Raw genomic sequence first — 22,539 nt, forward strand, 5'->3', positions numbered from 1 at the left:
AAAAAAGTAAAGGGGCTGAGGATGTAGCTCAGTGGTACAGCACATGCCTCACCTGTGCTAACCTCTGGGTTCAGTCTCCAGTGCCAAATAAATAAATTTGGTAAATAAATAGATTATTTTAAAAAGAAAATACTAAGTAGTTTCTCACCATACCTAGCTGTTTGATGCAGTGGATTTTATCATTTGATTATGTGGTAGTTGAGAGAAGAGTGAAAATATTAGGGATCCTTTAAAATCCAGCTCCGGGCCTGAGTGTGTACCTCAGCAGTAGAGCACTTGTCTAGCATGTTTGGTGCCCTAGTTCAATCCCTGGCATTGCAAAAAATAAAAACAAAAATAAACAATCCTACTTACACTTGCCCAAGCCACCCCCTCCCACCCATGGAGTTCCCAACAGATATTCCCAAATCTCATCGCACCCTAAAAATAAGTTCATGTGCATACAGGGAGGGGAAGGAAGTACACACAAGAACATGCATGATGCTCAGGTACTGACTGAGTCAGAAAAGGGATGCTTCTTGTGACAGGGCTCAGAGAGGATGGTGGGTAGGTGCTGGTTTTTCTTGGAGGGGCAGAAAAGGGGAAGGATAGGAGGGCAAAGGTTCAAGCTGGCGCAAGGAGGAAGGCAGGGGAGTGTTTGGCAGAAGGTGAGGAAACCAGGCAGCTTTGAACAAACCATTCATGGAGGAAGCTGGGTTGGAAAGTGGTTCTGAGATTAAGGATACAGTGAGGAATCACTGAGAACTGCGAGGAAACACACATGAATTTCCGGAAGGTGGACTGGGTGGGGGCAGGAGGGCTTGCCAGAAAGAAATGGGGGTGGAGGGGCAGGCTGGAGGGGGAGGCTAAAAAGGCAGCTTCCAGTTGCCTGCAGGAGCACTCTGCTGTAGTCCTGCAGTTTTACTGGTTCTCCCCAACAGCTTTAAAAGCAAAAATATCCTAGGCTCTGGAAGTGTAGTTCAGTGATACATTGCTTTCCTTGTATATGTGTGGCCCTGGGTTCACTTCCCAGTATTACTGAGAATCTCAAAATAAAGATAAAGTAAGTTTGTTGAGATATAATTTGCATATCATATAATTTACCCAAAGTATAGAATTTTTTATGTGTGAGTTACTGAGGATTGAACCTAGGGTCTTCACACTGAGGTACATCCCCAGCCTTTTTTAAAAACATTTTTTTAATATCAAGACAAGGTCTCACTAATTTGCTAAATTGCCCAAGCTGGGCCCACAACTATAATCTTCACACCTCAGCCTCCCAGAGTGCTGAGATTATAGCTGTGTGCCATCATGCCTAAGGGAATTCATTGGTTTTTAGTATTATATTCACATAGTTGTGCACACATTACCACAATTAATTCTAGAACATTTTCATAAAAGAAACTTCATCTCCATTAGCAGTCACTTCCCATTCTCCCTTAATTATCCTGTCCTAAGCAACCAGTAGTCTACTTTTTGTCTCTACAGATTTGCCTATTCTGAGCATTTCACATAAAGATACCATGTAGTATGTGACCTTTTGTGTCTGGCTTCTTTCACTTGGTGTGTTGTTTTCAAGGTTCATCTATGTCATAACATGTATCACAACTTCATTCTGTTGTATGGCTGAATTATGTTCCATTGTATGGACATAGCACATTTTTCTTACCCATTCATGAGTTGATGAACATTTGTATTATTTCTACTTATGAACAATTATGAGTATGCTGCTATGAACATCCAAGTACACATTTTTTGTGAAGATATAGATCTTCATTTCTCATGGTTATCTACCTAGAAATGGAGTTTCTAGAGCAATATGTTAACTCCATATTTTTGACCTCTGTCTTAGCACACTTTTTGGTGATTCTTATTATTGGTTTTATTTGTTCATTGTTGAAGCTGCTTATTTCTCCTCCAGTGTAATTCTGTATTTCTTCCAACCTGCAGAGTCTCTGCCTTGCCTTAACTTGTGATTTCTGAAGCCGTGAAGGAAGTAGGTGGTGTGCCAGAGCCATCTGCTCCACCCAAGAAAGTAGATGTGGTCCTGGAGCAGTCCCAGCAGCCCACACTCGGGCTGCCCTTGTCCTCCTACACTTTCACATTCAAGGGAACCAAATGTCAGCCAGTCCTCCCTCAAGTCCTCTCTGTAACCCCAGGACTTCAGCCTGGTCAAAGATCGTCCCTTGCCCTGACTCCGCAGCCAAAGATTCCTGAAGCTGGGATCTCAGGATCCAAAAAGTGGTAACCATCAGAGCAAAGTGAGAGTCCAGTGCTTTGCAAATACAGTATGTGAAAAATTAAAGCTATCAAGAGGGTGAGGTGCACTGTTTTTAGAGTTTAAGCAAGAACATCTGAGAAATAACTGACAACCAGAAGGAAAAAAATGTTGAAATGAAGTCACAGCCCAGGCAAGAGAGAGTTATAAATAACGTTACTTTGTATCTTTCAATTCCAGAACACCCTGTCCCCTAGGAGCCAATGCCATGACTGTATACAGTACTAAAAGTGCTGCGTTGGCCAGAAGCAGCTAACTGACCTATGATCAATACCGAGAGTCATCAATGTGTAGTTAAGCAATAGCAAATGATTGACTGTACTGAAGACTTGACACAGAGGGGCAAGATTCATGCCTCAATATTGTTCTAACAATATTTCAACATCCCTACCCTTCCTGTGCAATTATAAGTGGATTCTGTGAAGAGTAATAACCTTAACCCCAGAATCCTATATGTATGGGATAAACAGTCCCAGGGGAGCAGACAGACAGAGAAAGAGGTGTTATAAAGCCGGGGCAGGAAGAGATTAATGTTCCACTGTTACAGAACAAACAGTCGGAGGGACAGAAGGCAGCAGTCGGTCTCCCTGCCAGCGGGAGCTTGTAACCTGCAAAGAAACAAGCAGTAGCAAGGAACCGGATGTGAGAAGCAAGGAACAACCCACCTTAAGAAAGGGAGGATTTCTCTCTGGTGGTATAAAAGTGTTGTACAAACAGTCTGCTTAGCCACAAAGTGTTCTGCATGGTCAAAAGAGCAGCCTCTTCCTCTTGTTTCTGAGCCCTCTCCTTCTGATTAGCCAGCACATCTTCTGGGGAGATTGTTAAAAACAACTATTTCAAGATTTTCTCAGAAAGTCATTCTGGGGAATGGACGTAGGCAGCAAAATATGGGCTCAAACTTGGGACCCTCTTGCCTCAGCCTCCCAAGCAGATGGGGTCCAGTTTACAGATCGTAGATTTTACTAAACACATTGTTCTGAAACTTGCCCAATATTAAATCAGAAATGTCTTCTGTGTCAGTACATCTAACATTGCCCCACTCTCCTTAGCAGATGTAGAGTTATTTGTTTGGTGGGGTTTTTTGGTACTGGGGATCAAACTCAGGACCTTGTGCTTGCAAGGCAGGCAGCAGAACCACTGGGCTAAATCCCAGGCCCCAGATGTAGAGTTATTGCTGTACCCAGATGCTCAACTGTTTCCCAATTGACTGTTTTCATGTTTCATTAATGCATACAATGCTGCCTGCTTCGCAATTGCAAGGTCCCGAGTTCGATCCCAGTACCAAAAAAACCCAAATAAACAATGTTGCAATAGCTATCCATGTGTAATACATATGGGATGGCTGGGCGAGCATGTGCATTACTGCTAAGAGATGTTGCCAAACTGCTTTCCCTGATGCAGCCACTGACAAATTGTAACTATGAACAGGTCCATCAATCCAATGTGGAAGTACACTTTTATTTTATTTGGGTGTACTTGGGAATAAAAATAACATGTTACTGATGTATTTATTTGTTTCCCTATTTGTGAGGGGATCATCAGGGTTTTATCTTTTGACCTACAAGAAGAGAGAACCTGTTTATGCTATGTAATATACAAAAGGCAGAGTGTCAGATGTTACAACAGCAGCCAGATTTAGGCTTAAGTAATGAGGTTCTCTTCATATCTCCATGCATATTACTATGTACAGTTGTATGGTTAATAAAGTCTTTTTTTTTTGAGGCAGGGTCTCACTATGTAGCCCAGGTTGGCCCCAAACTCATGGCAATCCTGCTGCTGAAGCCTGGCAATAAAGTCTTTTTAACTCAAGTGGATAGGGAAGATAGTTTTAAAGAAGAATGGGAACTGGCAGCCACACGAAGCGCTGCAGAAATCGATGTCCTACCACATATGTATGTAAGGTCATGCAAGCTGTCTCTGTGTTCTTCCCAGTGACGTTTGAACTGTTTTGAAATACTCAGGGTGACCTTTTAAAATGAACTTAGTTCTTGGTTTTTCACATCAGAATCGTATCAGTATTTTTTCTGTCAAGTAGTCAAATAATATCAACTGATACACATCAACTTATCATCCACTTATTGAGAAACTTCCTATACTTACTTAAAACATCCCAATAATTTTTATCAATATATGATTAAAAATGACATATAAGTTTTCCAGGCCCAATTACTTGTGAAATCTTTTGTCAACCTTTTAATTCATAGAAATTTTAAAAGTCTCTTATAAAAATCTATTTTTTAGGTCAATTGGAAATTAAATGGACAGTAACTTTAAAATGGTAATGTTAGGCATAATGGCAAACACCTGTAATCCCACTCAGGAGATCACCATGAATTTGAGGGCTGCATAGTGAGACCCTGTCTCAAAAAAACCAAATAAATAAATAAAATTGGCTATTATAACTTTCCACAGTAGCCCACACTGTGTTCCTCAGAGGCAGCATGTACTTTTATCTTTGCTCTCTCCCTCTTTTTCTATTTACTCCATCTGAGCTCACTCTGCAGAGCCAGCTTCTCTCCCACTCTTCATTTTTGCCTTCTTAAATAAACTTCGCCACTGCTTTTTGCTTGTTTCATTCAATTCTTTGTTGGAGGTGAGAAGAACCTGGAACCCCCTTCCAGAAGGAGAGGCAAGCAACCCAGAACCCAGCGACATTTAGTTGGCAAGCCACTTTTTAGAAATAAGCTACCTGATAACAAGACCTCAACACAGAAAAGGGAGAGGGCAAGCTGCATTTTCTCTCTAGCTTCCAAGCTTGTGGCATGGGAGAGCAGGGTCGAACCTATAAAGAAACAGTGAAAGCAGGTGACTCCAGAGGCCTCCAGTGGAATGGAGCAATGAATACTGGGCACTACAACATCTAGTGAGTGACTCCAGTCCAAGCAACTGCTGAGTCCCTTGGAGAGGGTGCTTGGCCAGACACCATTTTGAGAGGGGCCAACTGAATCCAAGACTCAGAGCACCTGTGGGTTGGCTTCATCTTAGGGCTCTCAGTGTTGAAATCCCACAGTGACTAGTGAGGAACAATCACAGACACATCCAGGGTGAAGGAGCCATAGTCAGGCTGGCAAGAGACACCCAGAGTGTTGTGCGCTGAAAAACTCAGGTCCCAACCCCACAAGCAAAGGCCATGATAAGCCTGAACTTCTGTGGAGTTGAAAGGACCAGACTCAGCACCTACTCTAATCCTACTGCAGGCTTGATGAGATCATCCAGCACAGATCCAGGCTCTGCCTCTTTTGTCTACTAGTGACAGCAGAGTCATGCCCTGTATTGGACACTACCATAGACCTGAAGGTAACCACAGGCTTGAAATCACAGAAAGAGTTGCACGGATGCGCCAAATCAGCCCGCGCCCCGGCAGCAATCCACTGGACACCACCCCCCACCCACACCCCCACCCACACCCCCATCCCACCCACACCCACCCCCGCTCCTCTGTACAGCCACCTGGTTCCACACTACAAAGACACAGAGGACACCAGACCACCAGACCACTGTACTGGGTAAGTTGGAGTCATCTTCACCTCCCATCAGGACAGGGACTATCTTCAGGGGAAGGGCAGCTGGAACCTGCAATACAACTCTGCAGAGTTCAACCCTACAGGAGGACAGGGAGCTCAACTTGGGACTTGCAGCCAGAAATCTGCCTGAATCTCACGGGTCTGCGACTTGCTCACTGAGACTCATTGACTTCTATCTGCATACTGCTACCCACGTTGTCTACGGTGACGGCAGAGACATAACCTGAAAGAGGCCCTTCATATTCATTTTATTTTTTTATTCCCCAAATTAGTATTATTAGTTTATTTTTTTCTCTTTTCTTTTCTTTTGCTCCTCTTATCTTTAATTTTTTTCCTACTCTTTGCAAATATCTGTTTTTCTCTTCCTTTTCTTTTCTTTTCTTCTTTCTTTTCTCTTTCCTTTCTCTCTCTCTTCCACTCACTCTCATGCTCTCCCACATTGTTCATTTTCCCTTTTTGTCCCTGTTTTGGTCCTCATTCGGAGTTCTTCTTTATTTTCCTATTATTCTCTTTTTCCTTCTCACCTGTGTCCTCTGACCACACTGCTAACCTTCCCCTGTCCTTCTTCCCATCTATCCCTCCCTCCCCAACCCCTTCTAACTCCTCAACCCAAAGGGTAAAATTGTTATGTTGAAGAGTTTATTCACTATATGTTGGGTTGGTCCTCGATCTTGATTTAATTCACACAGCTAAAGGTGATAGATTAATAACTACCACAAAATGTCATTTTCAAGGATGTACTTGATGCAATGGTGTTGCTGATTGTATCACTTGGGCTAAGGTGGTGGTATTGATCTAGTCAATGAACCTTCTTAGTATAAGGAAAATGAGATAGCCTTAGAGTCATTAGAGACTCAAAACTTAAAGACCAGCTATATCTGGAAGACACCTCTGAGAAGCAATCATTCCATAAGGGTTCTAATTACAAGCAACAAGGATACCTACAATAAGCAATTTCAAACTATCAACTCAGGAGTTAAACGAAGGACAGTACCAAAAAGAAAACTGAGAAGTCATTTAAGCAAGGCACAAACTCAGACTTCCACCCCACCAAGGGTAAATCCTGGGGGAAATGAGATGGAAAAGTCCCATAACCAACCACCTGGATACCCTGAACTGATAGCACAGGAAGTAACAAAACAGATGAATGAGGCTCTAGAAAAATTCAAAGCAGAAATAATCTCCCAGATATCCACAGAGATGGTGAGCAGAGTGAAAGACATGATTAGAGGATCTAGAGCAGAAACAGATAAAAAAAATAGATAAGCTTAGAAACATGCTGGAAGCCATGAATGCCCAGCATAAGAAAGAAATGGAAACCATGATCGCCCAACAGAAGAAAGAAATGGAATCCATGAAACAGACTCATACAGATATTCAGGAGATCAAAAACTCCATTGAAAGTATCCACAGCAGATTAAGGGAATCTGAAGATAGAATATCAGATATAGAAGACAGGATCACGGTTAGAGACCATGAAAATAGAGATTTCTTAAAAATAGTAAGGGACCATGAGAAATCAATCCAACAACTGCTAGATGATGCAAAGAAGAATAACATAAGACTCATAGGAGTCCATGAAAGAACAGGAGAAAGCACAATTGACATAAAAAAAAAAAACAAATGTTCACAGAAGTAATAGTGGAAAACTTCCCAGACAGAGGTAGAGAATTGGACATACAGATAAGTGAGGCATATAGAACTCCAACTAGCCATGATCAAAAACAATCTACATCTAGACATATAATAGTCAAGATCCCAGAAACCCAACAGAAAAACAAAATCCTACAAGCAGTTAGAGAAAAGAAACAAATCACCTACAAAGGAAAGCCCATCAAAATCACAGCAGACTTCTCGACATACACACTCAAATCAAGGAGAGCCTGGAGTGAAGTATTTCAAGCCCTAAAAGAAAATAACTTCCAACCTAGACTGTTGTATCCTGCAAAATTATCTTTCAAAATTGATGGGGAAATTAGATACTTCCATGACAAAGAACACCTGAGAAATTTCATGAACACCAAACCAGCACTACAAGCAATTCTAAACAATATCCTAGAAAAAAGCAATGAAGGTCACAACTCCATGAGGCCCAACAGAGGGAAGCCACCAGGCAAGGTAAGACACTAAAGGGGAAGGGGGAAAAATGAGAAATAGAAGAGCCAATAAAAGTAAAACATCATGACAAGGATAAATCAATATCTATCAATTATAACCATCAATGTTAATGGCCTCAATTCACCAATCAAAAGAAACAGACTGGCAGGATGGGTTAAAAAGGAAAATGCAACAATATGCTGTATACAAGAAACACACTTAACTCAAAAAGAAACTCACAGACTGAAAGTAAAAGGATGGAAAACAGTTCTCCACACCACAGGAACCCAGAAGAAAGCAGGGGTAGCAATCTTATTGGCAGACAAACCAGATTTCAAACTAAAACTAATTAAGAGAGACAAAGATGCTCACTACATCCTTGTGAAGGGAACAATGCAAAAGGAAGAGATGACAATCCTAAATATATATGCACCAAATACGAATGCCCCCAACTATACAAAACATATATTAATAGACATGAAAAACCAAATAAACACTAACACAATTGTAGTGGGGGACCTCAATACCCCACTATCACAAATAGACAGATCATCTAGACAAAAAAGTTAACAAGGAAATTCTAGAACTGAACCAAGCTATTGAACAAATGGATTTAATAGATGTTTACAGAGTGTTCCACCCCATAAAATCGGAATACACATTCTTTTCAGCTGCACAAGGGTCATTCTCCAGAATAGACCACATGCTAGCTCATAGGACATATCTAAGTATATGTAAAAGAAGTGAAGTTACCCCCTGTATATTATCAGACCATAGTGCAATAAAATTGGAGATCAATAACATAAGAAACGGCAAAACCCCAACAAACACATGGAAACTGAATAACACCCTCTTAAACAACCAATGGGTCACAGAAGTAATTAAAGAAGAAATTAAACCATTTCTACAAGTAAATGAAAATGCCACTACAACATACAGGAATCTATAGGACACAATGAAAGCAGTTCTATGTGGGAAATTCACAGCAGTGAATGCCCATATTAGAAAAACAGAGAAAACTCAGATTAAAAACCTAATGCAGAACCTCAACCTCCTAGAGAAAGAAGAGCATAATGAATCCAAAGCTTGTACAAGAGAGGAAATTATAAAGATTAGAGCAGAAATCAATGCAATGGAAACTAAGAGAACAATAAAAAACTCAATGAATCAAAGAGTTGGTTTTTTGAAAGAATAAATAAAATCAATAAACCTTTAGCCAACCTTATCAAAAAAGGAAAGAAAAGGCAAAATACATACAATTAAGATGAAAAAGGTGAAGTCACAACAGATCCAACAGAAATCCAGAGGATCATCAATACCTACTTCGAGAACCTCTACTCCAATAAAATGGAAAACACAGAAGAAATGGGCAGATTCCTACATACATACGAATTGCCAAAGTTAAATGAAGAAGATATAGAAATTCTAAACACCCCAATTACAATGAGTGAAATTGAAAATGTAATAAAATATTTACCAACAAAGAAAAGCCCAGGTCCAGATGGATTCACTGCTGAATTTTACAAGGCATTTAAAGAAGAACTAATGCCATTACTCTTTAAACTCATCAAGGAAATTGAAAGGGAAGCAATACTTCCAAATTCATTCCTGGAAGCAAGTGTCACTTTGATTCCAAAACCAGGGAAAGACCCAACCCAAAAAGAGAACTACAGGCCAATCTCCCTAATGAACATAGATGCAAAAATCCTCAACAAGATACTGGCAAACAGAATACAGAGGGTCATCAAGAAGATCATACACTCTGACCAAGTCAGATTTATCCCAGGGATGCAAGGATGGTTCAACATTCATAAGTCAATAAATGTAATACACCGTATTAACAGAGTCAAGAACAAAAACTATATGATTATCTCAATAGATGCAGAAGAAGCATTTGACAAAATCCAGCACCCGTTCATGATAAAAACCCTACAGAAAATTGGAATAGAAGGTCTTTATCTTAACCTGATTAACACTATCTATGAAAACCCAACAGCCAACATCATACTAAATGGTCAAAAACTGAAAACTTTCATGCTAAAATCAGGAACAAGACAAGGATGCCCACTATCACCACTCCTGCTCAATATAATTCTGGAAAGATTAGCCACAGCAATTAGACAAGAGAAAGAAATAAAAGGAATAAAGATAGGAAAAGAAGAAGTTAAACTGTCATTATTTGCTGATGATATACTTTACATAGAAGACCCAAAAAACTCCACCAAAAGACTTCTAGACTTACTTGACAGATTCAGTAGAGTAGCTGGATTCAAGGTCAACACTCAAAAAACAATAGCCTTCTTGTACACAAATAACAGACTCACTGAGAGAGAAATTAGGGAAACAATTCCTTTTACAATAGCATCTAAAAAAATGAAATATCTAGGAATCAATCTAACAAAGAAAGCAAAAGACCTCTACACTGAAAACTACAGCACTCTGAAAAAAGAGATCGAAGAGGATACAAGAAAATGGAAAGACATCCCTTGCTCCTGGGTAGGAAGAACCAATATAGTGAAAATGGCCATACTTCCAAAACTACTCTATTGATTCAATGCAATGCCAATTGAAATTCCAACAATATACTTGACAGAACTAGAGAAAACAATCCAAAAATTCATTTGGAACCAGAAGAGACCTAGAATAGCTAAAGCAATTCTAAGCATCAGAGACATGGCTGGGAGTATCACAATCACCAACTTCAAACTATACTACAAAGCTACTGTGATAAAATCAGCATGGTACTGGCAAAGGGACAGACCTGAGGATCAGTGGAATAGATCAGAAGATGCAGAAACATCTCCAGACATGCTCAGCCACCTCATCTTTGACAAAGGAGCCAACTACCCTCATTGGAGGAAAGATAGCCTCTTTAATAAATGGTGTTGGAAAAACTGGATTTCAACCTGCCAAAGATTAAAACTAGACCCATACCTATCACCATGCACTAAACTAAGATTGAAGTGGATTAAAGATATAAATATTAAGACAGAAACACTAAACTTGCTGGAAGATAAGTTAGGTAGAACTCTTGAAGATATTGGCATAGGAAAAGACTTCATGAACAAAACCTCAGCAGCATAGGAACTAGCAGAAAGAATCAACAACTGGGATCTCATCTTATTAAAAAGCTTCTGCACTGCAAAAGAAACCACCAACAGAGCTAAGAGACAACCTACAATATGGGAAAAAAAATTTTAGCAGCTGTACCTAAGACAAAGGACTACTATCTAGAATATATAAAGAACTGAAAAAAATCAGACCCCCCCAAATTCAAAGACTCAGTTCAAAAATGGGCATCTGAAATGAACAGACATTTCTCAGACAAGGAAGTAAAAGCAGCAATCAAATATATGAAAAAATGTTCAACATCACTCATCATTCGAGAGATGAAGATGAAAACAACACTGAGATTCCACTTCACCCCAGAAAAAATGGCTGCTATCAAGAAATCAACTAATAACAAATGCTGCGGAGGTGTGGGGAGAAAGGAACCCTTCTCCATTGCTGGTGGGAGTGCAGACTGGTGCAACCACTGTGGAAGTCAGTATGGAGATAGCTCAAAGAACTAGGGCTACAGGTCCCATTTGACCCAGCTATTCTCCTGCTGGGTATCTTCCCAAAAGAATTAAAAGAATCATACCACAAAAAAAAAAAAAAAAGAATCATACCACAGTGATATATGTGCACCCATGTTCATAGTGGCACAGTTTGTATTAGCTAAAGCTTGGAAGCAGCCCAAGTGCCCATAAACTGGAAACTGGATAAAGAAAATGTGTTTTTTTTATAAAATGGAGTACTACTCAGCCATAAAGAATGAGAAATTAGAGACATTTATAGCTAAATGGATGCATATCGAGGCCATACTCTTAAGTGAAATAAATAGGACACACATGTGTAAATACCAAATAGTTTCACTAGTGTGAGAAACTGATAGTGTGAACAAGGGTTAAAATGATTAAAATGAATAAATGATAATCTGAAATAGGAAAAAAGGTCCAAAGACAAAGGAGTGAAGGGAGGGGAAGGGGAAAGGAAAAGAGGGAAAGGAAAAACTATAAGAAAAGAAAAAAATGGAAATGAAATGTAATGTAAATAAGGTAGGGCAGAGGGGGTGAAGGGTGCACAGGTAATGGGGAAAAAAATAAGAACCAAGGTACATCATGTAGAGATACAAACACCCAATGATAAATGTAACCGAATTGTATACCTAAAATGTACCAATAAAAGAACTAAAAAAAAAAATAGAAAAGAAATCACAGAGAAATGTTTCCTTTGCTTTTGGTTTTGGTGTTGTTGTTTATTTTTGTTTTTTCTTGATTGTTCTTGTTTTATTATGAGTGTGAACATTATTTTTAGTTTTTCTGTCTTGCTGTGTTCTTTTCTTTTCCTTCTTTCTTTCCCTCCTGTCTCCTTCCCAAAGCTTGGGTAATTTACCTTTGTCTTTCAGCCTTGCTTCTAATCTCTTCTCTCCTTTTTTTCCTCCTAAGCCTTTTAAATTTTCTCCCCTGAGTGTAAAATTGTTCTATTGAGTGGATATACACTGTATATAATTTTCTGATTTGTTTCAGATTCTGTTATAGGGCCGGGGACTTAGCTCAGTGGTTTCGCTGCCTGCTGCACAAGTGCAACGACCCGAGTTAGATCCCCAGTACCAAAAAAAAAAATCTAGAATTCAGATTCTGTTATATAATTATAACTCTTGTACCTATGGTTAAAGGCGGCAAATTAACAGTTATCACAATTTGTCATTTTCTAGACTGTGCTTGATGCTGTTCTTATTCATGATTGTACTACTTTAGACAAAAATAAATAAACAAAATGGTATTGAAGAAAATGAAATAAGGAAATTACATTTTTACACTTAAATAAGCATTTGTTAGAATGACAAGAAGAATGTGCAAAATTCTCAATTTTCAATCAGTATTGCTATTTTCTCAAAGCGGACTTTAAAGCTGACACATGGTGTGCAGTGCTGAACTATGCATTCTTTGAGAAAACAGAATCTGTTGACAAATTTTGAAATACATTCAAAGCAGAAGTGAAGAAAAAAATAATTGACAAATCATTACTATTAAATTCAGAAGAGTTACAATAATTTTGAAATTTTTCCAGAACTTTTAAAATTAAAGACAACTTTTGTCTAGAGAAGTAAAAAATAAAAATAAAAATTTTGCTTACAATGCAAAACCAGGTTTCAGCTGAAAAATAAAGTCTATTAAAAACATCAACAACGGGCCCAGGCATTTAGCTCAGTGGTGCTGCCACCTGCCTGAAAGCACAAGGTCCCAAATTCAATCCCCAGTACCAAAAAAAAAAAAAAATCAACAACAGCAAAAATTCCAAATATTTATTCAGCAATGTTAATAAAAGGATGTATCCATTAAATTTTTTTCTGGCATTTCTTTTCAATAAAAAGGAGAATATTCAAGATGTCTAAATGAGACATTAATGGGCTACAAAAAAGTTATTGCGATAATAAGAATAAAAACTTCCCTTTTCAAATTGTCTTTTCTAATTAATAAGCAAAGAATTAGTATATGTTGGGTGTATTACATCAGGATATCACACACCTGTAATATCCCGCTACTCAGGAGGGAGATTGAGACAGGAAAACGGCCAGTTCAAGGCCAGCCCAGGCAACTTTCCAAGACCCTGACTCAAAAAATAAAATAAAAGGGCTGGGGATGTAGCTCAGTGGTAGAGGGTTGCCCAGTATGTGTGAGGCTCTGGGTTCAGTCCAGCATTGGGAAAAAAAATGGCATTGATAAATCCACACTGCCAGGTTTTCCTACTTTCCAAGAGAGTACTTGCTTTTAAACTAGGTACTTTTATTTTGGGCCTTGAATTGGTTCTTTACAAATTAGAAAAAGTATAACTAGGCATGGTGGTGCACACTGTAATCCTAGAATTCAGGAGGCTGAGGCAGGAGGATTGCAGCAAATTCAAGACCAGCCTGGGCTACATAGCGAACTCAACCTGAACTACATAGTGAGACCCTATCTCAAACCAACCCACCCCCCCAAAATTAGAAAAACAACATGTTTGTCGTAAGAAAAATTTTAAATACATATACATGCAATAAAATATGAATATCCTCATCTACCCCACTCATTTCCATTCCCACTCCTCAGCACTTACTCTGCTGAAGTTTTTATATGAATTCTTCCAGATCCCTTCCTGAGCAGATACAAAGGCAGTTTTTATGTGAATATAAATACATGCTTATTTCAAATATATATATATATATATATGCTTATTTCACATTTGTTCTACAGCTTTTTTTAATATGCCAACTTCACACAGCTACACAGGTCCAGGACTGAAATGTGGCTCTCATCTATCTGTCCCTGGAACTTACCTGGTTGCCAATACACGGCTCCAAGAAGTCCACACCAACTTGGGAAGTCTGGCTGGGCAGGCCTGTAGAGTTAAATGATATCAGCTGAATTTTCTTCCTCCATTTTTGGTGCTGGAGATTGAACACAGAGCCCTGTCATACTAAGCATGTGCCTACCACGGAGCTACATCCCCGGCTCTATTAGCTGAATTCATGACTCAATGAAGACCTACCCGATGAAGGACTCAGAAATATACAACAACCAGGAAAGAAATATAATAATTATGAACATGATGTTGCAACATGGAAAGTGATTAGGGTAAAATCCTAAATGGAAAAAAAAAATGGTACTGGTGATTTATCCCAAAATAAGAGAATTGTGTGCCAAGCTTAAATCAATTTCTTCACTTCCTATGATAAAACCACAACCAGTTTAGATGGAATATAAAATCCTGTCTCCCTCTGCAAATGTTAAAGTTACTATATGGCTACTATTATGGGTAGAATTGTGTCCCCCAGGAGATATGTTGACACCCTAACCCCTGGTATCTTATTTATTCATTTATTTTATAGCAAAACATTTATTGGTACATTTTAGGCATACATAATGATAACACTCATCGTAGGGAATTTGCACCTGTACATGGTATATTCCACCTTTTTTTTCCCATTCCCCCTCTCCCTTCAAGACCCCTCCCCTCCCCTTTATTTATTTTATTTTATTTTATTTTTTGGTACAGGGGATCAAACTCTGGTCCTTGCGCTTGCGCTTGAGCAGCAGGTGGCAAAACCACTGAGCTGAATCCCCGGCCCCAACCCTCCCCTCCCTTTATACAAAAGCTTTGTTTCTATTTTTTCTTTCTATTTTCCTTTTTTCTTGTCTCTTCCCTCTTTTCTCCTTCCCTCCTCCCTTGTTCCCCTCCCCATTTAAACATTTTCTTCCCATTTCCCAATATCTATTATACAACGTGATCTTATTTAGAGAGCAGATCTTTGAGCCAGGTAGGGCACTACACGACAGTGACCCCAGCACTCTTTGGGACAGAACAGAAAGATCACAAGTTTGACCTCAGCCTGGGCAAATTAGCAACCCTAGGCCTTATCTCAAAATAAAAAATCAAAAGGGGACTGGGGATGTAGCTTGGTGTGAATGCCTTGGGTTCAATCCCCAGTACTGGAAGGAAGGGAAGGAGAGGGGAGGGGAAGGGAGAGGAAAAATGGGGGGGGAGAAGAGGAAAGGGAAGAGAAGGGAAGGGAGAGAAAGGGAGAGAGAGAAATCAGGTCTTTGCAGATGTCACAATTTATCACAAGGTCACTAGGATGGGCTTTAATCCCATGTGACTGGTTTCCTTCTAGGAAGAGGGAAACTTGGACCCAGGACACATAGAGAGGAATCACTCTGTGGCCGTCCAGATGGACAGGGAGGCCACCATATGAAGAAGAGCTCTGCTGCCCGGGACAAGGACCACCTGAGGCTGGAAGAGTGGGAGAGGCCAGAAAGGGTCCTCCCCTAGACGCTTCTTCAGAGGAAGCCCGGCCCTGCCAACACCTTGGACTTCCGGCCTCCAGAGCAGTGAGAGAACAAACTTCTGTTGTCTCAGCCACACTGTGTGCAATATTGTGTTATGGCAGCCCAGAAATCATTTACGATGTTTAAGATCAGGGAAAGGGGACAAGTATTTATGGAGAACCTATGAACTTCCTGGTTCCATGCTCAGTGCTTGATCTACCTTATTTAATTCTAACATCCATGGGAGGAAAGCCCTTGATAGAAGAAGAAATCAAAACTCAGAGGTTGATATGCTGAAGCTCCTTCAGCTGGAAAGGGCTCCAGCTACAGCTCTGCTTCCGCACCGGACAATCTGTTCAAGGACAGAGCCTTCCCTTGAGAACCCGAGTCAGCAGAATTGTGTGCACTGGTGTTGCCATGCAACCTTCAACCAGGCGAACCAGACTTCACCGTTGTCCTGAATGATGGGTCAACATCCCCTGGCCACCGAATAATGCTGCTTATAGCCCTGAAGCTTCATAGTTCACCAGTCAAACTCCGTGTTTTTAACCCAAAATTAATGCCAATGCTGAGATTGTGAATACATTATTGCATCTATTACTGATGGGCCATCATATTGAATGGTGCACTGGGGTGAATGTCACAGATAATGTCCTATCATGGAACTTAATTCTTGGATTTAGAAGATTTGATTCAACTTTCACATTCTTGTAAGGATTCGGTGACTTCTGGTAATAAATGATATAGCTGGTTTCCAGGATATGGAAACCCAGGACACTATTATAGTTCAAAAAGTCAATATGGGGGGAAAATGTCAATATGATATGTACTAAGAACTGCGAAGCCAGATTGGCTGGGTTCTGATGTGAGCAAAGAAACAAGCTAACTAGGGGGCCAGAGGTGGATAAGCTTCCTTTCTCCCCGACAGCTGGCCTCTTTGTGCACAACCTGTGCAACTCTGCAGGGCAACCCTGCGGGGAGGTTTCCACCTTGCGTGACTATGGGGGATGGTGTTCTCCACGTCATACCAACTGACCAAAACATCATGCCAGGAGCAAGGAAGCTAGGCAAGCTGTGAGTTCAAGACCATTTAGGGAGGTTTGATATTCACAGTATTCCAAGGAAATGATACATTGTCCCAAAAAGAAAGTGGTCGCTGCCCCATCTCCAATGGGACCACTCTGGACTGCCACAGGGTGCTGCTGGGATTTTAGTGAACACACCCCAGTGACACTCATCTGTCTAATTCAGCTCAGCAAGCAGGAGTTGGAACATGACATCCTGGCTAAGACTCAGGATATGTGTGTCCAGGAGGAGTAATTAGCAGTGCATAGAGAAGAAGCCTTGTCTAGGGTCCCATTAATTACAGGGCTGCTGGCAACTCAGGTGGACCCATGTGAATGCCTCCTGCACAGAAAGGTCACATCCTGGTGCTGCTAGTCAGATTGGTGCAAGATCTGATTGCTGTTCATGGCTATTTCCCTGATAATCACTCCCCTGGGGTTGGTCCAGCTCCAACCTCGAATATTGGAGCACAGTCATTTGCAAGATTTATGGAAAACAATTTTTCAGAAAATGCGTTCAATTTTCATTGGGCAAATTCCTCTTTCCCTGGTAAGTGCTGCAGCATATGGAGCAGGTAAATGTTTTAATGGACAGCATAAAAGTAACATTTTTCTTCTGAAGTGGATGATTTGCACTTAGGGCTTCCAGTCCCGCTTTTTTCACCAGCGCAAGCGTTCAGTGCAAATTAAAGAGAGAGGAAAACTCCCCACCTCAACCTTGCAATCTCCATGGCTCAGTAATGATGCACCAGGGCAGACTCCTATCACACCCTCCAGCACTCTTGTCCTCTGGGAGAAACTTTTATTGAATTTCTCTACCCCGGTTTTAGCCTCCTACCTGTCTCTTGTGTTATACATGTTGATCTTATTCCTTTCTAAGTTTTAATACAATAAGATGAAAATGGCCAAGGGCAGTCTTTGTAGTCTCAGGGAGGAAAGATTAATGGTAGAAACAATCACCTAATGAAAAGTTAGGAGGAAAATGCGTTGCAGTAAACATTACCCAAGTGAATGTGCTCAGCGCCTGGTTGCTCCTTAGATTCATAACAATTACAGTGATTATTAATTTTGTTCTTGCTTTTATGACATAGAAGAACAAAAACAGGCATGTTGGCATCAGCCGTCTAGTAATTTGAAATAGAATAACAACAATGTAATTCACTCATTCAGCCACATCTGGGTATTAAGCATCTACCACGCTTCACCCTTCCATGTTTTTATATATCCATGTATGTAGCCCACAATCTGTCTCCTGTGTGTGGATTGGGTGGCTGTCTTTTGTTCTCTCTTTACACCTTTCACACGGTATCGCTGCAGAGGCACTGTATGTTACTCTGCCCAGTTAGATGTTTATCTTCGGAGTTCACAGTGGGTTGAGGCAGGGGGGAGTGCGGCAGATCCCGCTCTCCTGCCAGTGCTCGACACCTGTCCCAAATGAGTGACAGCACGTGTTTGATCAAATCCCGAGTCCTCACATTTATAGCTAAATGGATGCATATTGAGGCCATTTATTTCATAAGTGAAATAAATAGGACACACGTGTAAATACCGAATAGTTTCTCTAGTGTGAGAAACTGAAAGTGTAAATAAGGATGAAAATGACTAAAACGAATAATTGATAATTTGAAATAGGAAAAGGTCCAAAGGGGTAGAGGTGGAGGGAGGGGAAGGGGAAAGGGAAGAAAAGAAAGGAAAAATTATGAGAAAAGAAAAAAAATGGAAACAAAGTCTATGTAAATAGGGAAGGGTGGAGGGGGTGAAGGGCGCACAGGCAATGGGGAAAAAATAAGAACTAAGATACATCAGGTACAGGTACAACACCCAGTGATAAATGTAAAGGAACTGTATACCTAAAATGTACCAGTAAAAGAATTTAAGGAAAAATAAATACCGAGACCTCAGGTGACGGCAAAATAAACTATTCTCCTACGGCTGCTCTGAGCATCGAGAGGAACGACTGGGTGCTTGTAAAGAGCTGCACAGTTAAAAGAGCAAATTTGTGCCTGGGCAAGTTACAGAGACTCTGATTTAAAGTGAAAAATGAAAAGGTCTGGGGATGGAGCTCAGTGCGCCCTGGGTCACCCCATGAGTCTCATTGTGTGTCCCCGCCTCCAGTCTGTCACTTACTTGCCCTGCTAACAGCTGCTTCACCATCTCTGCCTCCCCATCCCCAGTGCAAACACCCCAGCCCCAGGAAATCGTTGCTTACTCTGTCCTCTCACTCACAGGCAGGGTCAGATTCCTCTCTATGGAAGCCAGCAGGACGCCCTGTACTTCTCTGTTGTGCGATTTATCACAGCCTGAAGGTACATGTTTGTATGACTGTTTAATTATCATCAGCCTAATGTCTCTTCCATTAGATTAAGAGGTCATAAATCATACCTCTAGTTATGAGAGGTATTCTAAAAGCCTGTCAGTGGCAGAAATGGGATCAGTGTATTAATATCAAAGCCATGCATCACCAGGCATGATGGCACACACCTGTAACCCCAGCACTTGGGAAGCTTAGCCAGGAGGATCTCTATGAGTTTGAGGCCAGCCTACACTACATAGTGATCTTAAGGCCAGCCTGAACTACATAGCAAGACTCTTTCTCAATAACAAACATACATGCATTTGACTCTACCTCACCTGTTGTTGTGGATCCTTCAAACTCAAGACTTTATCACATAGCCCAGGCTGCCCTTGAACCTCAGCCTCCAGAGGGCTGGGATTACAGGTGTGAGGTACTATACCCAGAACCCCAGCCTCTTCCTATCTCTGTCTTTGCCTCCTGGCTTCCAGGAGACCAACAGGCCTCCCCTACCCCATGCCTCTGCCATGATGTGCTACACTGCCATGGGGTGGAAGCAGCAGGGCCAAGTGACCATAGACTTCAGAAGCTGTGAGTCAAAATAAACCTTTCCTCTTTTTCAGTTTATTACCTCAGGCATTTTGTCACAGTGGCAGAAAACTGCTTAACACAGTGGCTCATTTAAATAGATCCTGGGAGCTGGGTGGTATGTAGGTGGTAGAGTATTTGCATAAGGCCCTAGGTTAAACCCGAAGACCTACAAAATAAGTAAGTAAAAGAGTAGCTCTCCGTATGGCCCACCAGGTGGGCTTTCCAGCTACCCCAGGTCTGTGTACACTAAAGGGCAGCAGAACTTACCACTCAGTGCCGAGAGTCTGCTTAGTGTGCACAATGTGGGTTCGATCTGGCACCACAGAAAAGGGGAGGAGAAGGGAGGACAGAACTGTTTCACAAGTCTGGACCAGTATGAGCACTAAGTTCAGAGAAGCAGCTGAGCTTCTGTGCCTGAGGTAGGAGAGGAACAGCAATACTGACCTTTATCCTGTCTCAGAAAGGGGGGGACCCTCTTGTTCCCGTTCATTCAACAGCTGTTCTTTAGAGAGAGGTTAGGGCTAGAAATGTAGCACAGTGGTAGACCATCAGGCTTCTGAGTTCAAGCCCTAGCAACATTAAAAAAATGAATAAGATAAAATAAGAGAGAGCAGGCATGATGGTACATACCAGCTACTTGGGAGCTAAGGCAGGAGATCACAAGTTTGTGGCCACCCTGAGCAATCTAGCAAGACCCTGTCTCTAAGAAAAAATAAAAGGACTAGGGACATAGCTCAGAGGTGGAGTGCTGGGTTCCATTCCCAGTGCTGCAAAATAAATACATAAATAAATAAAATGAGGGGGAAGGAATGTTTTTTCTGGGCATAGAGCATTCACAGGTACTGAAGATTCTAGACAAGAACATTTCAGGACTTGAAAATCATGGCAGAGTCATCAGAAATATGCTATGTGATTCCCAGAAGAGAAGCGGGGATTGAGTAGAAGATCTCATCTTGGAGTCTGACACACTGGTTTGGATATCGACTATCACTTCCCCAGTGTGTTAGGCAAGTTTCTTAACCTGGGTGAAACAGTTTCCTTGTCTAAACACTCTCTCAGGAGTGTCATGAAAAGTAAACCAAACCACATTGGTAATCATCCAGAAAAGTATTTAGGACGTTACAGATGCTCAATAAATATAAATTCTCTTTCTGTAATTGTTTCCCTGTCTTGATTTCTACAACTATTCCTTTTCTACTTGTGTTTGTTTGTTTGTTTGTTTTTGGAGACAGGTCTGGCTATGTAGTCCAAGCTGGCCTCAAGCTCATGCCAATCCTCCTGCCTCAGCCTCCCAAGTGCTGGGATTACAGGTGTGTGCCACAATGTCTGGCTCCTTTTCTCCAGGTGATGGTCAAATATTTTTTCATAAAATTATTTAAAATATGTATTTCAGGGGCCAGGGATTTAGCTCAGTGGTTCCGCCACTTGCCTCACAAGCACAAGGACCCGAGTTCGATCCCCGGTACCAAAAAAAAAATATATATATATGTATTTCATTGAATACTAGCGAAAAAATTCTACTGTGCTCCTAGAATTTATAGCTACATTAAGTCTCAGACATTATGTTCATTATTAATAATCTATGTCCTAGATTCATTTCTTCTGATGTGGGGAACACTATTTTCCCCTTACTTTGAAAATGACTTCCAGTTCAATAAGCTTATCCGAGATAAAAAGGATGGAAAATTAATATTCATTTATCACCTGGTATGTGCCAGTGCTAATTAATTAATGGGCTCAGGAGCCACAATACCCAGGTTTAAGTCCAAATTCTACCACCTACTATTACTATTACTGTTACTATGTAATCCTGAGCAGGTAACAAACTCTTGCTGTGCGTTTCTAACCCATAAAATGGTGGTGATTGTACTGACTTCATAGGAGAGTTACAGCAATCAAATGTGATCATGAGAACAGTGCTTGGCACATATAAATGCTCAGTAATAGCTGTTATTACTTCCCCCATGTTAGATATGGCTTGACCTTCACAGCAATGCTTCACCAGCTGTGCCTTTCTCTCCTGTGTCCTCTGAATGAGACACCTGCCATCTCAACACCTTTCCTGGCACTCAAGGCTACCACTCCTAGGAGCTTAGCAACCCAAAACCCTGAACTTTCCTCCACAGCCTGACATTTTCTGGGAGGCTGGAACTGGTTCTGCTGAACTATTAAAACAATAAACAAAGCCAGGTGTGGTTACACACTCCTGTGATCCCAGCACTTGCAAACCTGAGGCAAGAGGATCACTAGGAGTTTGAGGCCAACCTGGGCTACATAGTGAGTGCAAAGCCAGCCTGAACTACAGAGGGAGACCTTGTCTCAAAAAAAACAAAAACAAAAACAAAAACAAAGCCAGTGTTAGGGATGTATCTCAGTGGTTCTGCCGCCTGCCTTGCAAGCGCAAGGTCCCATGTTCAATTCCCAGTACCAAAAAAAAAATACAACTTCTTTACATTTGTCTAACAATTCTACAAACCATTGTCTAATAGTTCTAAAAATGAGTTTTAGAGCAACTTTTATTCCAGGTTAAATTACACCCAAGCTGAGCATGGTGGCACACACGTTCGAGGCCAACCTGGGCTACATAGTGAGTTCAAAGCCAGCCTGAACTACATAGTGAGATCCTGTCTCAAAAACCAAATACATACATACATACATACATACATACATAAAATTACACCCAAATTCATGGTGACTGAACCCTGTAGCCACCTGACAGCTTCAATAAGCAAAAGGGGAAAAGGAACTCACTCTTAATGGGTGCTGATATTTTGTGCTGAGCACTTTGCATTTGCTATTTAATTTTCTTGGCAAGTTAGTACTATTTGCCTCAATTTTCAGACAGTAAATTTAAAGATCAGAC

General features: G+C 40.9%; 1 long non-coding RNA gene across 2 annotated transcripts in view; it reads right to left on the minus strand.

Moving 5' to 3' along the window:
- LOC110343970 (uncharacterized) overlaps positions 1-22,539 on the minus strand; it is a 78,735-nt gene that overhangs the window by 33,179 nt on the left and 23,017 nt on the right. For both annotated transcript variants that reach the window (XR_015443926.1, XR_015443925.1), the window contains exons 2-3: positions 20,121-20,245; positions 14,240-14,301 (exon numbers count right to left, since the gene is read on the minus strand). This is a non-coding gene — a long non-coding RNA (uncharacterized LOC110343970). The remainder of the gene's footprint in view (positions 1-14,239; positions 14,302-20,120; positions 20,246-22,539) is intronic.

The sequence above is a fragment of the Heterocephalus glaber genome, unplaced genomic scaffold, assembly GCF_053883595.1.
Source record: "Heterocephalus glaber isolate CG9 unplaced genomic scaffold, H.glaber_assembly_v1.0 deba00001586, whole genome shotgun sequence".
NCBI lineage: Eukaryota > Metazoa > Chordata > Mammalia > Rodentia > Bathyergidae > Heterocephalus > Heterocephalus glaber.